This window comes from Macaca mulatta, chromosome 9 (assembly GCF_049350105.2).
Source record: "Macaca mulatta isolate MMU2019108-1 chromosome 9, T2T-MMU8v2.0, whole genome shotgun sequence".
Classification (NCBI taxonomy): Eukaryota; Metazoa; Chordata; class Mammalia; order Primates; family Cercopithecidae; genus Macaca; species Macaca mulatta.
The window spans coordinates 27,665,753-27,680,355 of record NC_133414.1 but is presented as its reverse complement, the minus strand read 5'-3'; the positions used below and the strand labels follow the sequence as shown (position 1 = coordinate 27,680,355).

At 43.8% G+C, this 14,603-nt stretch overlaps 1 protein-coding gene across 2 annotated transcripts in view; it reads right to left on the bottom strand.

Annotated features, from left to right (window-relative positions):
* Positions 1-14,603, bottom strand: part of GAD2 (glutamate decarboxylase 2) — an 89,524-nt gene that overhangs the window by 60,629 nt on the left and 14,292 nt on the right.

Below are 14,603 nucleotides of genomic sequence, written 5' to 3'. Positions count from 1 at the left end.
CCACACTGCCAAGCCACCGCCAAAGTCTTTGTGCCTTTGGTTATTGATTCCGAGTCGGATTGTGTGTCTCAATGGTTGCAATCACTGTGCCATTTGGATTGCTGAGAAAGGCTAACCTAAGCCCAGCTGTACTGCATCTGCCCATCAGCCTCTTACTATTAACTACAGATCATTAAGCTGTCCAAAAGGAGAGCTGCTTCCTCAATTTACATCTCCAAAGGCTGCTGACTGGAATTTTAAGTTACGGATCCTGAGAGGGTCCTTTCTCTTCGAATGCCCACTTTTGTACTCATCTGAATTCTCAAACACACAGCGCAGGAGCTCTTAACACACATATTTTAAGGGGGTATGTCTAATCACCAAGAAGAAATCACATTTAGAACAGCAGCAAATAATGATGACCAATCAAGGAGACCTGGAGCTGTGGAGTTTGACAAGCCCAGTGCAGCTAGAAGCAATGAGACAGGGCCATTAGCCTCCTTTTACAACCTCAGAATGACAAAGTGGACAGTCATTACCGAGATACCTGGGAACTAGAGGAGAAAGCTTAATTAGATCAAGGTTTATAAAGATGCATGACCTCCCCCACCAAAAAAAAAAAAAAAGTGTTATTTTTTTGTGCATTTAGCAGAGCCCTGGGTGACCCTGAAGAGGAGGAGCTCAGAGGCAAGCTAAGTCTCTTACAGCCAGGAGGGAACAGAACAGAACAACCAGCTGCCCTGACTAAGTAAGTGCAAGCCACTCAAATTACCCTCTGTGAATGAGCTCTTAAGCACTAAACTGCAAAAAGGCGAATTGGGGATAAGTAAGAGATCTGGTGCACCTGGTCAATGGGAGGACGTATTCTTGTCTAGTCTTTAATGAGAAAGAATAGGGGTTCTTAAATGAGGAGCAATTACCCAGGATAATTGATCATGGTACCAAATGCTGCAGATTTAAAGAAAAACACATGCCCAAATAGAAAGCTTAAAGACGGGGAATAAAGGTGAGATGAGGCATGAAAAAGAAAATTACGTAGCAAACATCGAGTCTGTTTATATTTTGAGGAAAGGGAGCAGAGAAATAGCTTAATGTTATTCACAAATAGCAAGGGACCCATGGAGAGGAAGAAACTTGAGAGGAAAAAGCAATCTACCTAATGAGGGAGAAACAGTGAAGATAGCTTAAAGGGCACGTTTCTCTGGGCCGGCAAGGCCACATGTGGACAGTCATTTTTATTCCTTGGCACCACGTTGAATGGAACTACTTGTTGATGAATCAGAGTGTCTGAAGAACAACCACCTGCATTCTGAGGAGACTGGAAAGCAAGTGTTTAGAGAGAACCTAGAGGGTTCTCTGGAAACAAATATAAAAATTGAACCAGTGGCCGGGCGTGGCGGCTCACGCCTGTAATCCCAGCACTTTGGGAGGCCGAGGCCAACAATCATAATTTTCTGTTTTTTGATAATAGTCATCCTAATAAATGAGAGATGGCAACTTATGCTTTGGTGGGTGGATCACGAGGTCAGAAGATCGAGACCATCCTGGCTAACACGGTGAAACCCCGTCTCTACCAAAAATACAAAAAATTAGCCGGGCGTGGTGGTGGGCACCTGTCGGGAGGCTGAGGCAGGAGAATAGCATGAATAGGGAGGCAGAGGTTGCGGTGAGCTGAGATTGTGCCACTGCACTCCAGCCTGGGCGACACAGAGAGACTCCGTCTCAAAAAAGAAAAAAAAAAAATTGAACCAGTGATTCAACAGTTATCTGCAAGGCCAACAAGAATTGAGGGGAGATGTTTTAGCAAAGAATGCTGAGTTTGGCAACTACATCTGTCAGCAGCACATACTAGCAGACCATCCAGAGAAGTGAGGACACAAACTACACCTCAGAAGATAACATCATCAAAGGACCAAAAGGCCCTCTTCCCCTCAGCACAAGGAAGCTGTTTATAGAGTTTTCCAAAATACCTCAATACACTTCAGTTTTTGGTACTTCCACCTAAAAATACATGTGTGTGCACACTCATGCACATGCATACACGTGCACACAGAGGAAACTTGGAGAAAAAGATAACGTGCTCAGGACTAAGAAACTCAATCAAAACTGCTCAACTACGTGGAAACTGAACAACCTGCTTCTGAATGACTTCTGGATACATAATGAAATGAAGGCAGAAAGATGTTCTTTGAAACCAATGAGAACAAAGATACAACATACCAGAATCTCTGGGACACATTTAAAACAGTGGGTAGAGGGAAATTTATAGCACTAAATGCCCACAAGAGAAAGCAGGAAAGATCTAAAATTGACACCCTAACATCACAAATAAAAGAACTAGAGAAGCAAGAGCAAACATATTCAAAAGCTAGCAGAAGGCAAGAAATAACTAAGATCAGAGCAGAACTGAAGGAGATAGAAACACAAAAAACCCTCCAAAAAATCAGTGAATCCAGGAGCCGGTTTTTTGAAAAGATCAACAAAATTGATGGACCACTAGCAAGACTAATAAAGAAGAAAAGAGAGAAGAATCAAATAGACGCAACAAAAAATGATAAAGGGGATATCACCACCGACCCCACAGAAATACAAACTACCATTAGAGAATACTATAAACACCTCTACACAAATAAACTAGAAAACCTAGAAGAAATGGATAAATTCCTGGACACTTACACTCTCCCAAGACTAAACCAGGAAGAAGTTGAATCCCTGAATAGACCAATAACAGCCTCTGAAATTGAGGCAATAATTAATAGCCTACCAACCAAAAAAAGTCCAGGACCAGACGGATTCACAGCCGCATTCTACCAGAGGTACAAGGAGGAGTTGCTACCATTCCTTCTGAAACTATTTCAATCAATAGAAAAAGAGGGAATCCTCCCTAACTCATTTTACGAGGCCAACATCATCCTGATACCAAAGCCTGACAGAGATACAACAAAAAAAGAGAATTTTAGACCAATATCCCTGATGAACATCGATCAAAAATCCTTAATAAAATACTGGCAAACCGAATCCAGCAGCACATCAAAAAGCTTATCCACCATGATCAAGTGGGCTTCATACCCTGGGATGCAAGGCTGGTTCAACATACGCAAATCAATAAATGTAATCCAGCATATAAACAGAACCAAAGACAAAAACCACATGATTATCTTAATAGATGCAGAAAAGGCCTTTGACAAAATTCAACAGCCCTTCATGCTAAAAACGCTCAATAAATTCGGTATTGATGGAACGTATCTCAAAATAATAAGAGCTATTTATGACAAACTCACAGCCAATATCATACTGAATGGGCAAAAACTAGAAGCATTCCCTTTGAAAACTGGCACAAGACAGGGATGCCCTCTCTCACCACTCCTATTCAGCGTAGTGTTGGAAGTTCTGGCTAAGGCAATCAGGCAAGAGAAAGAAATCAAGGGTATTCAGTTAGGAAAGGAAGTCAAATTGTCCCTGTTTGCAGATAACATGATTGTATATTTAGAAAACCCCATTGTCTCAGCCCAAAATCTCCTTAAGCTGACAAGCAACTTCAGCAAAGTCTCAGGATACAAAATCAATGTGCAAAAATCACAAGCATTCTTATACACCAGTAACAGACAGAGAGCCAAATCATGAATGAACTTCCATTCACAATAGCTTCAAAGAGAATAAAATACCTAGGAATCCAACTTACAAGGGATGTAAAGGACCTCTTCAAGGAGAACTACAAACCACTGCTCAGTGAAATAAAAGAGGACACAAACAAATGGAAGAACATACCATGCTCATGGATAGGAAAAATCAATATTGTGAAAATGGCCATACTGCCCAAGGTAATTTATAGATTCAATGCCATTCCCATTAAGCTACCAATGATTTTCTTCACAGAATTGGAAAAAACTGCTTTAAAGTTCATATGGAACCAAAAAAGACCCCACATTGCCAAGACAATCCTAAGCCAAAAGAACAAAGCTGGAGGCATCATGCTACCTGACTTCAAACTATACTACAAGGCTACAGTAACCAAAACAGCATGGTACTGGTACCAAAACAGAGATATAGACCAATGGAACAGAACAGAGCCCTCAGAAATAATACCACACATCTACAGCCATCTGATCTTTGACAAACCTGACAAAAACAAGCAATGGCGAAAGGATACCCTATTTAATAAATGGTGCTGGGACAATTGGCTAGCCATAAGTAGAAAGCTGAAACTGGATCCTTTCCTTACTCCTTACACAAAAATTAATTCAAGATGGATTAGAGACTTAAATGTTAGACCTAAAACCCTAGAAGAAAACCTAGGTAATACCATTCAGGACATAGGCATGGGCAAGGACTTCATGTCTAAAACACCAAAAGCAATGGCAACAAAAGCCACAATTGACAAATGGGATCTAGTTAAACTAAAGAGCTTCTGCACAGCAAAAGAAACTACCATCAGAGTGAACAGGCAACCTACAGAATGGGAGAAAATTTTTGCAATCTACTCATCTGATAAAGGGCTAATATCCAGAACCTATAAATAACTCAACTCAATCAAATTTACAAGGAAAACACAACCCCATCAAAAAGTGGGCAAAGGATATGAACAGACACTTCTCAAAAGAAGACACTCATACAGCCAATAGACACATGAAAAAATGCTCATCATCACTGGCTATCAGAGAAATGCAAATCAAAACCACAATGAGATACCATCTCACACCAGTTAGAATGGCAATCATTAAAAAATCAGGAAACAACAGGTGCTGGAGAGGATGTGGAGAAATAGGAACACTTTTACATTGTTGGTGGGACTGTAAACTAGTTCAACCATTATGGAAAACAGTGTGGTGATTCCTCAAGGATTTAGAACTAGAAATACCATTTGACCCAGCCATCCCATTACTGGGTATATACCCAAAGGATTATAAGTCATGCTGCTATAAAGACACATGCACACGTATGTTTAGTGTGGCACTATTCACAATAGCAAAGACTTGGAATCAGGCCAAATGTCCATCAGTGACAGACTGGATTAAGAAAATGTGGCACATATACACCATGGAATGCTATGCAGCCATAAAAAAGGATGAGTTCATGTCTTTTGTAGGGACATGGATGCAGCTGGAAACCATCATTCTCAGCAAACTATCGCAAGAACAGAAAACCAAACACCGCATGTTCTCACTCATAGGTGGGAACTGAACAATGAGATCACTTGGACACAGGAAGGGGAACATCACACATTGGGTCCTATTGTGGGGAGGGCGTAGGGGGGAGGGATAGCATTAGGAGATATACCTAATGTAAATGACGAGCTAATGGGTGCAGCACACCAACATGGCACATGTATACATATGTAACAAACCTGCACGTTGTGCACATGTACCCTAGAACTTAAAAGTATAAAAAAAGAAAGAAAGAAAGAATTGGGACAAGACATCTGGAAAGCTGTATCAATTATTTCAAGCCATTGCTGATTTCATCCAAATATTTAACTGAGACTGAGATTCGACTGCCTAACAGATCACAGGGTTTCAGGGACAAGCCTCTGCTGGGCTCGGAGGACACAGATTATTAAGACAGTCCTTAGTGCCTGGTGATCTCCCCTACTTATCCTCTGTCTTCGTTCCCCTCGCTCTGTCTACCTGGTGTGCTGGCCTTCCTGGTCTTCCGTGAGCTTGCTAAACTTCTTCTTGCCTCTGAGCCTTTGCCCTTGCAGTTCATTTTCCCGGAATACCTTCCTTCGAATACTTACATGGCTCCCTCCCTCATTCAATGTAGGTCTCTGCTCACATATCACCTCCACACAGAGCTATTTTTATGACCATCTTGTAAAGTAGCTGACTACCACCCTAATCTCATCACCACTTGACATTATTGCAAATACTAGTTCACTGCGTGTCCACTACAAGAACACAGCAGGCTGCATCAGGGCGAAAACTTTGTCATAGCGTATAGTTGACAAATATTTGTTGAATCTGTTGACCACATGCTCAGAGAACAAGTCCAGAGAAATGTCACTATTTATTGCCATAACTATCTGGCCACGAAGACCAATGTTGAAGTGTGGCTCTGGTGGACTCCGTGGACCCCAATGCCTCGAATCTAAGGCCCATTCTAAAAGCAAGACCAGGGGTCTTCTTGGCACCCGCCTCAGAACAATGGACTTAAGTGAATGGGGATCATTACATATTGTCCCCAACAAGTAGATCTTGAAGCCCAGCCTATCAATGAGCTGGAATCTGCCTATTTGACCCTTCCTCATGCTTCATGACCCCCACGCCCAATCCCTCAGCAATTGCAGTTCTGATCTTCTCCTCCTCCTTCACACCCTTCTGACACCTCCATTTGCTGGCTCCTTACACCCTAAGATTTGAGGGAAATGATAGCTATAGCTTCCTTAGAAAGACTGGTCACCTCTGTCCTTACTTCTGCTTGCCAACTGGCCCAAAAGAACATTCTCTTGCTAAAGCATCAGATTTACAAAGAAACTTGTGCTCTGGGAGACCACCTCATTGGCTTCTAATTATGATGATCTGGAGGGGAGGTGACCACCCAGACACATTTTGAGAGACTCTGTGTGATTCGCAGGTGATGTGGATCTGTACACAGGCACATCTGTGAAGCTGCTATCTTATTAGTCACACTCAGTTCTGACTAGTAGATCAAGGTGGCCCCATTGTGAGCTTGTACCCTAAGTAAGTGTCAAATAAAAGGAATGATGTGTACCAGGTTAAGTTTAACATGACAAGAGATCCAAGAATGATCTTCAGTGACAAATGTGAACATCGGTACTGAGTATGTCTTCAGTCATTTTCATCACTCTGTGGACAACAGTGATTTCTATGATTTGTGGATCACAAAGAGTGAATGAAAGTGTGTAATGGAAAGAGGTGATCTGAGGCACAATGATGAGGGTTTGACACCTGCTTCTATTTAGGCAAATTACTTTCTCATCCTGAGCCATGATTTGCTTAGGTGCAATGATGAAATCCTCTCTTGGCAGAATTGATGTCAGAAGTGTAGCTGTGGCATGTGAGGTGGCTTACATATAATTTTTTGGGCTATCCCCAAAAAGGCTAGCCCTTCCTATCCTCCCATCCTCCTACCTAATGTGATACTGTCCTCAGATCTCCCTCCTTACCTCGAGTGGCATTTTGAAATCTTCAAACAAAATGCAAGTCAATCCCTTTCTTTCTTCTGTGTGTGTGTTTGTGTGTGTATGTGTGTGTGTGTGTTTGAGATGGAGTCTCGTCCTTTCACCCTGAAGTGCGGTGGTGTGATCTCAGCTCACTGCAACCTTTGCTTCCCAGGTTCAAGAGATTCTCCTGCCTCAGCCTCCCGAGTAACTGGGATTACAGGCGCCACCATCACACCCTGCTAATTTTTGTATTTTTAGTAGAGATGGGGTCTCACCATGTTGGCCAGGCTGATCTCGAACTCCTGACCTCAGGTGATCTGCCCGCTTCGGCCTCCCAAAGTGCTGGGATTACAGGCATGAACCACCGCGCCTGGCTAATTCACTTTATTTCTTAAAATAAATGTATGTATGTAGGGAAATCTCAAAATTTTACAAGTAGCAGTCTAGGATGTAGACTCTCCCAAGGCTGTGGATCCTTGAGTGTTGCTCTGGCGCTTTGGGAGGAAGGGCACATCCCTCTTAAGGAAATCACTGGCCCCGACTCCACTCTCCCTGCTGCCTCCGTCTCACCTGCTGGCTGGGCTCAGATCCTTCTAACGACAGTGTCATCTGTGAGGGGCTCACTGGAGCCATGCGCGGTGCACACTACCCTTCCCACGTATCATCTTGCTTCATCCTCCCCACAACTACAGGAGCTGGGTATCATCACCCCATTTTGCAGATGAGGAGGAGATGAAGGGTCACACCCTGGGAGGTAGCAGAGCAGGGCCTGTCACCATTTCATCAATTCCAAAGCTCATGAGCTTTATCACTAACCTGGAGAACAGTAAGTCTGTTCAGTCACTTTTGACCTGGCACTGGGAACAAGGGAGCATCCGTCATCTGGCGTGAATGGGATTTCAGAAGCCCTTTCCCATCCTTTTCTTCCCCAGTACGAAGGACACTTGCTGAGAGCAGGCACTGGGTATGTTCTGTCCACTGCTCTCTCCCCCCGCCAGAAGCAATGCCTGGCACCTGCAGCACTAAAGGAAGGAAGGAATAAAGGAAGCATCTCTCTGCACAGTGGCTGAGTTGTGTCTCACCATCTCATGCCTTTGCCTCTCCGAGTGCAATAGGAGTATCCCCAGGAGAGGCAATAGAGAGGTCTTACCTAGCGCTTACATCTCAGCATGGCTTTCGGGTTCTTTCCTGAGAAGAGGTTTGGATAGACTGAATAGAGAAGAAAATAACACGGGAGTGATGAGGACCCTACGGTGAGAAGGAGGCAGGAATGCAGCAGTGGAGCAGGGGAGCTGAAGGTAAATGGATGTATTCCACAATTTCACTCACTGTCAATTCTGACTAAGGGGGAGCAATACATTTTGTGGAAGTCATCTGTTTCCTAATTGCCCAAACAGCCCTGTTTCCGAACAGGTCACTGTTTAAAAGAAATTTTTAAAGGAGATCTATTTTTGAAACTAAAAGCCTCTCCAATAATGATATGTGAAAGTCATATTTCTGGCCTGGCGCAGTGGCTCACGCCTGTAATTCCAGCACTTTGAGAGGCCGAGGCAGGGGGATCACCTGTGGTCAAAAGTTCTAACCCAGGCTGGCCAACATGGTGAAACCCTGTCTCTACTAAAGATACAAAACTTAGCTGGATGTGGTGGTGGGCGCCTGTAATCCCAGCTACTTGGGAGACTGAGGCAGGAGCATCACTTGATCCCGGGAGGCGGAGGTTGCAGTAAGTTGGGATTGCGCCATTGCACTCCAGCCTGGATGACAAGAGCGAGACTCCATCTCAAAAAAAGATAAAAGAAAGCCATCTTTCTAAAGACGTGGTGGCCTGTAGGCCCAGCTACTCGGGAGGCTGAGGCAGGAGGATTGTTTGAGCCCAGGAGTTTGAAGCTTCAGTGAGCCACGATTATGCCACTGTACTCCAGCCTGGGTAACAGGGTGAAATCCTGTCTCTAAAATAAAATAATAAACTAAAATAAAGCAATTTTGAGAATTACCTCCCCACAGAAGTGGATCAAAGTCACAAGGGGCCTCGGCAGAACATTGGCAATTGGTTCCGGGGGATGTGGGCGTGGGCCAGGCTTGGCGTTTGAAGAGTGGAGTGAATTAGTTATGGTGATGTGCCTAAAGATCCACTGTCTGTTGTGATTATGAAGAATATTTTTCCTAGATGAGGTTATGCTGTTTCGTGGAAGCTATTTCTGGAAGAGCTTGTGCCACACAAGAAGTAAGAGGAATTTGGAATTGAGCTCATAGTTTAGGCTTTCAAAGGATTCAGAGCTGGAGATGTGAATTATTGAGCTGGGATCTTTGTTTACTTCTAAACCTACTTTCAAGAGAGAACCTAAAACTCATCAAGTTAATTTTTGCCAAGCCTTTGTATGACTGAAGATTTGGGGAAGGGGGTGAGATTCCAGCAAAGGATGTATTGAACCAAAGGATCTTTAAGATCACTTTCAATTCTGAGATTTTGTGATTCTATGTTTTAGAGAAAAGTAATCTTGGAACTCTTAAACACTTGCCACAGAAAGACTAGTTGTTTAATTTAGTCTTATTCAAGTTTTACAAGAAAACAGTTGATTCAAACAACCAGAAAAATGTAATAAGTTGCCCTCCTCATCAGCTAAGTAAAGCTCTAGTCTGTGTTGGTGGTTAGAAAAGAGATGGGTAGCTTTGGTGAGGTGCAACAGAGAGAGAGTGAAGGGTCATTTAGAAAACAAAATGACTCTTCCCTTCATGAATATGTGAACGTTTCTGGTTGGATGCAGAAGGCCACAGAGTCTCGCTATGTCGTTCCCATCCCTATGGCTCTAAACATGCCAAGTTACAAACTCAGTGCTCCGATTCGAAGAAGGGATAGTAACGTGACCTGGTTCAGTAGCAGGAAATTAGCACGAGAATAACCAATGCGGGGCCACTTGTGGTGGCTCACGCCTGTAATCCCAGAACTTTGGAAGGCCAAGGTGCGTGGATTACCTGAGGTCAGGAGTTCGAGACCAGCCTGGCCAACATAGTGAAACCCTGTTTCTACTAAAAATACAAAAAATTAGCCAGGCGTGGTGGCAGGCTCCTGTAGTCCCAGCTACTCAGGAGGCTGAGACAGGAGAATCGCTTGAACCAGGGAGGCGGAGATTGCAGTGAGCCAAGATGGCAACACTGCACTCCAGCCTGGGTAACAGAGAGAGACTCCATCTCAAAAAAAAAAAAAAAAAAAAAAAAAAAAAAAAAAAAAAAAGAATAACCAACATGGGGAAATGAGGAAAATGGGATTTAAGAAAGGATGCTACAAATGAATTTAGAGCAGCTAGCCAGAGAGAGGTGTGCAGGACATCCAACCCAATAGTTGAAAGAGCAGTGTTGGGCTGGCCACTATGCTAATCTCTTCAGTGATAGTATCCCAACAGTCCTATGAGAGGAGCATTAATATGACTTTCCTTTCCCAGATCAGAAAACTGAGGCATAGCAAGATTAAGTAACTTGTCCAGTGTCACACAGGTAGTACATGATAAAACCAAATATTTCAGCCCATGTTTGTCTGAATCCAGAGCCTATGCTTAGATTACACATCAAAGGAATTAATTTTCAATTCAATAAAATACACTGAGTGCAAAAAAGAGTTTATAAAGAGTAGTGCTGGTATTATTGAGAAATTATCGAGGCTTCGAATCTGGCTCTGCCATTGACTGGCTGTGACACCCTGGGCAAAGTATCCCCCACCTCTGGGGCTTGGTGTTTTCATCTGTAAAACAAGGTGGGGCTTTTTTGTCTTTTTATTTTTTCTGATGGAGCCTCACTCACTCTGTCGCCCAGGCTGGAGGGCAGTGGCGTGATCTCGGTTTACTGCAACCTCCGCCCTCTGGGTTCCAGTGATTCTCCTGCCTCAGCCTCCCAAGTAGCTGGGATTACAGGCACCCACCACCACACCTGGCTAATTTTTGTATTTTCAGTAGAGATGGGCTTTCACCATGTTGGCCAGGCTGGTCTCAAACTCCTGACCTCAAGTAATCCTCCTGCCTCAGTTTCCCAAACTGCTGGGATTACAGGCATGAGCCACTCCACCCGGCCAAGGTTGTCGTTTCTTAAAGTTGGTTGATATTTATGCAGAGCTCTCTGTGTCCCAGGCACTGAGGCACAAGTTCTATAAGGCTCTCATTTGATTTTCCAGGAGTCTTGGGCCTTGGAAACCTCTCAAAATGCGTGAAGAGAGAACACCCGAAGCAGCGTCTGTCTTGACCCATGGCCTCCCTCTCCTCACTGAGTCAACACAGCAGCCCCTCCATTATCCTTTCTCCCTGCCAGCCAAGCAATTGAGGAAAGAAGCCTCCATGCCAAGATTGATGCTGTCTAGCCGGAGAAAAGGCATTTGAGAAATTACTTGGTAGTTTTCTTTCTTCTGCCTCTGGAGATCTATTTCTGGACCTGGTGGAGACAGTGTGATTGTAAAATCTGAAAAGACCAAGAAAGTATGTGGCCTGGCCTGAAGCCAGAAGGAAGCTACACTAAATGATGAATTGAAAATAATGTCTGAGGTCTAGAGCCCAGAAGGAACTAGCGATGGGAATCGTGTTACCTCTTCACCTGCAGCTTCAAAGGCAGGACTCACTTTTAAGAGCTTACCCATGCAGGATGGTTAGGGTCAAGTGTTCAAGAAGATGCAGGATGGCTTTAAATGAGCTCTGAAAACCCCCTCCAGCCCAGCCCTATGAGATGATGAGAATGTTTTTCGGTAGAAAGAGAGTCACAAATTAGCATCAGTTTCACATTAAGCAAATAGCTCCTGGTGGAAATTTGATCAGGGAAGGTATAAGATATTAAGTCAACTGATGAGTTGCTGTATATAAAGCTCTGTTGCTGAATCTTTTAATCTGGTTTCTACAGTGGTAGTCGGTGCATGGAGCTCACTGGTCTTGGACCCAGTAAACCCAGTTTGATCCTGGCTCTACCTATGTAGCTAATTTCAGCCTCTTCATTTGTAAAATGCTAATAACAATCTCTTGTCCTATAACGTTGCTGTGAGAATCAAAGTTCCATATATTGAAAGTGTTTTGGAAACTGTCAAATAGTAGTCAGATAATATAAGGTATTATATTTTAGAAAAACAATTCATTTGTCAAAAATGATGAGGCAATGATAACTCAAATGATAGGCCAAAGTTAGAACCTATTGGCATTTTAGGAGAGCTTCATAATTCAAATGATCCTTCATAATTGTATGCATAGATAGAGACACAAGAAGGAGATGGGAGAGTCAAATGGTTGTTATATGGTCGAATTGTGTTTTTTTCTCAGAAATGAAGAAGTAGCCTGGGCGTGGTGGCTCATGCCTATAATCCCAGCACTTTGGGAGGTGGAGGTGGATTGATCACCCGAGGTCAGAAGTTTAAGACCTGTGTGGCCAACATGGTGAAACCCTGCCTCTACTAAAAACACAAAAATTAGCCAGGCATGGCGGCACATGCCTGTAGTCCCAGCTACTCTACTCCAGAGGCTGAGGCAGGAGGAATCGCTTGAACCTCAGAGATGGAGGTTGCAGTGAGGCGAGATTGCACCAGTGCACTCCAGAGATCATGCCACAGCACTCCAGCCTGGACGACAGGGCTGAACTCTGACAAGCAAAAAAAAAAAAAAAAAAGGAAAAAAAGAAAGCAATTTTTATTTTTAGATGCTCAGACCACATGGCCAGATCTTTCTGGGCAAGTCTCAGTCAATGTATGTAAAGCATGAGGCTGAGAAGCTCATGCCCAAACCAGAGACGCCTGGCAGCGAGTACAGAGTGACTTGCTGCTAGACCAAACTCATTTTAACTTGTGGACACAGCTTGGAAGCCAAAAGAAAAAGATGCCCAATAAAAGATCATCTGGACTTTTTGAGGCTGAGAATGCAGTAACATGTAACTATTTAGGGGTCCAAACCCATTTCAGGAAAATAGTAATTGAGTAGAAAAGTAGATCATGTTTTTCTACCCTTGGAGAAGCTGAGAAATGAAAGTTATCTCCTGGTGAGGCACTAGGTAGGGTGGGCTGAATAACAGATACTCTCTGCCACAAAATCATATCCTCATCTTCAACACTGTGAATATGTTACTTTACATGGTAAAAGGGACTTGGCAAATGTGATTAGATTAAGGATCTTGAGATGGGGGATTATCCTGGATTATCTGAGTAGATCCAAAAGAGGGAGGCAGGAGAGCCACAGATGGAAAGAGATGTGGTGGTGAAAGAAGAGGTCAGAGAGAGAGAGAGAGAGAGAGAGAGAGAGAGACACATCTAAAGATGTTATGCTGCTGGTTCTGAAGATGAACCAAAAAATGTAGGTGCCTCTAGAAACTGTAAACGGCAAGGACATGGATTCTCCCAGAGAGCCTCCGGGAAGTATGCGGCCCTGCTTTTCCCGTTTTAGATTTCTGACACCCAGAACTATAAGGTAATAAATTCATATTGTTGTAAGCCACAAAGTTTGTAATCATTTGTTCCAGCAGCAATAGAAAGGTAAGATGCTAAGTAACTTTAGGCTGTGGTCTTTGCTCAATGTGACCCCTATACGTTGAAGAAGGACATATAACAAAATAATAAAACCCCAAAACATGACTGAAAACAAGATGCTTTGATAATTTGTTAACATGGAATTGCTAGTTTCCTTTAATTTCATGGCCACTGTTGTGGTAATGAACTGTATCCACAGGTTTCCGATCTGTTTCCTTGTCATGGACACATACAGGCACACACAGAGACGGACACACACACCTCACTTAAAATAAGACAGAAAAATTTCATGGTGGATCTGCATCTGAGACCCACCACGGTTCCCTACGCCTCCTGAGTGACATTTCCTTTCAGGAGTCTTCCTCTAGCCCCTTCCTCCCTCCCTGTTCCCTGGCCATCAGAGGGCTTCCTGATCGTCTCTGAGGCAGCCGTATTCCAGAACCCAGGCTACTGTGAGGCAGAGATCATGAAGGAACAGTCTGATGTTTTTGTTTTTGTTTTTTTGAGAACGGAGTGTCGCTCTGTTGCCCAGGCTGGAGTGCAGTGACGCGATCTCCTCTCACTGCAACCTCCGCCTCCCAGGTCCAAGCGATTCTCCTGCCTCAGCCTCTTGAGTAGCTGGGATTACAGGCGCCCGCCACCTTGCCTGGCTATTTTTTTGTATTTTTAGTGGAGATGAGGTTTCACCATGTTGGTCAGGCTGGTCTCTAATTCTTGACCTCAAATGATCCACCTGCCTCGGCCTCCCAAAGTGCTGGGATTACAGGCATGAGTCACCATGCCTGGCCCGGTGCTATTTCTTTATGGTAACAAAACCTCTGGTCAAGTCAGCTAAAGATGGATGTTAAATCGTTCAGGCTGGGTATGATGGTGGCTCACGCCTGTAATCTCAGCATTTTGGGAGGCTGGGGTGGGAGGATCACTTGAGGCCAGGAGTTTGAGACCACCCTAGCCAACACTGCAAGACCGTGTCTCTGTAAAAGACAGAAAAATTAGTCAGCCATGGTGATACACATCTGGAGTCCC